The sequence below is a fragment of the Pygoscelis adeliae genome, unplaced genomic scaffold (assembly GCF_000699105.1).
Source record: "Pygoscelis adeliae isolate BGI_AS28 unplaced genomic scaffold, ASM69910v1 Scaffold398, whole genome shotgun sequence".
NCBI classification, from domain to species: Eukaryota; Metazoa; Chordata; class Aves; order Sphenisciformes; family Spheniscidae; genus Pygoscelis; species Pygoscelis adeliae.
In genome coordinates this window covers 201,747-203,785 of record NW_008825319.1, presented here as the reverse complement: position 1 = coordinate 203,785, position 2,039 = coordinate 201,747, and the positions used below count along the sequence as shown (strand labels likewise).

At 43.7% G+C, this 2,039-nt stretch overlaps 1 protein-coding gene across 1 annotated transcript in view; it reads right to left on the bottom strand.

Annotated features, from left to right (window-relative positions):
- Nucleotides 1–1,128, bottom strand: part of TPPP2 (tubulin polymerization-promoting protein family member 2) — a 37,771-nt gene extending 36,643 nt beyond the window's left edge. The window contains exon 1 of the mRNA XM_009330281.1: nucleotides 699–1,128. The gene's annotated coding sequence lies outside the window, so the exon portion shown is untranslated. The remainder of the gene's footprint in view (nucleotides 1–698) is intronic.
- Between the last annotated feature and the right edge of the window lie 911 nt (nucleotides 1,129–2,039).

Below are 2,039 nucleotides of genomic sequence, written 5' to 3'. Positions count from 1 at the left end.
ACTCCAGGCGTCTGCTGACAATTTGCTCCCAGCCATTAGCAGGTACTCTCATAGTATTTTCAACCTGATAGCTCTCCCGCTCGATACACGTTTGTGTTTTCGTAAATACACAGACACATTCAAGGAATTTCGGAGGGGGATGGGGGAGGGAAAGGCGCTTAAAATTAAAAGTGAAGCATAATTTGAAACTCTACCTACACCGCAGCTTTTGTAATCAGCTTGTGACATGCTTGGCACTAAACACTGTTTATGTCCACAATTAATGCAGTTAATACTAGGTTAGTAACTGTGGCAGTCAGCCACGTGCATCGCCTGGCACATGGGTGCCTTCTCCTAACTGGAGAGGCACGCTTTCCTCCTCAGTGCACACGGCCAGACCAGTTCGAGCACATCTGGAATCAGTTTAACTGGGGCCTCCCTCCAATGCAGCACTCAGCGTTGCCAGTGTATTCTTTCAATCAAAACGCTATAAAAAGGGGAGAAGAAATTAGGACAAAAACGGGAGTGGGAGAGGATGAAAAAAACGGGAGTGCCAGGCTCGTTCCAAGTGAAGCCACCCTGCCGCAGCAGGTTTCATAGCCTGCCTGAACAAGACCCAGCATCAGGAAGCCCCTAATTGGGCCTCTATAACCAGTTTGGCCAGTTCCTGTTTCTCCTATCTCTCCATGCAGTTGGACATCTCAGCGTGCATTACCCACCTGTGGCTGTTGCTCAGTGTCTGTTGTCCCCACCTGGTGAGGGACAGTGGCAATGCTGTTCTCAATAGAAGGTGGTTCACCTAAGGGGTACTGCACTGTACACCTACCAAGCATAAGCATGCAAGCCCAGGTAACTCACAGATGTTTTCCAAAAAACTCTTTCTTAAGACAGAGACACCATGTTGCAATGGGAAGATGAGCATCTCATGAGCTGGTTGCAAAACCTTATTTGTACTTCTGGAGCAGGAGGTGAATTTTGAACTGCATTTTTACAAAGTTCAAAAGCTCTAGCAGGACTTCTACAGGTAAGTTCAAGGCTTCCTTGGGAAATCAAGCATCTTCAAACATTGTGCCTACATCCAGGCATATGCCTACGTACCTGCTCACTTATGCACCAGGCATCCTGGTGTCATAACATGCCCTGTTTTTCTTCTGTGGCCACTTACAACTTCAGTGAGAGCAGAATAAATGTGCAAATCGGTCATGCATTAAGTAACGTCACTATCATCTATCACGTGTTTGTTCACTTATCCTTTCCCCAAGGAGAGGAGCGTTTGTTTTGTGATTTTACACTTCCCTAAACATTTATGCCAGAAATGTCAAGGTCAAAGAAAGGTGCTCTTCACTTGCAGTAGGAGCTGGTGAAATCTGAGATAAGCTCCCAGAGGAAAGGAAGCCTACTTCACAGTCATGGCTTGGCCATCAAAAACAAATGCCTTCTGCATAGATACACGTCATCCTTCATCTGGAAGGCTGCCTCGTGCCAGAAGAACATCCCTGTCAACCCTCATCCTTTAACCCAATTCTTCAGATAGTCTGAGATGATCTGTCATATCAATTCCTGTTTCCCTTGGCACGGTTACATTAGAGGCAAACTCCATATCTCATTTCTGTTCAAGCCCAGTCCACAAAATACTAGAGGAGTAGCTTCTTCAAGAATATTTTAATCAAAATAATTAGTATTCTCTTACTTTGCGCTGACCAAATGGGAAAACTGAGTTTGTTTGGGTTTAATTAGGTTACAAATTCATTAAACGGAATTAACACTTTATAGGGTACAAAAGACCACATGTGTCTGCTGTTACTTTTCTCCACATTTCTTTCTTTAATTGCATTCTGGGTCACCCATTACTGCTTTTTCACCTGCTGCAAGCTATAAGCAAGAGGGTAGCAAATAGATTGCAACACATGCTTGAAAGGGTGCTATTCTTTCTTGTTTCAAAGTTTTAGAAGTAACTTCAATCCACAAGACTCCAAAATGCACAAAAACAAAATAAGTGGCTTTTTACCAAAAAAAAAAAGGAAATCAATCACTGATCTCCACTGAAAATGATCTTCAGC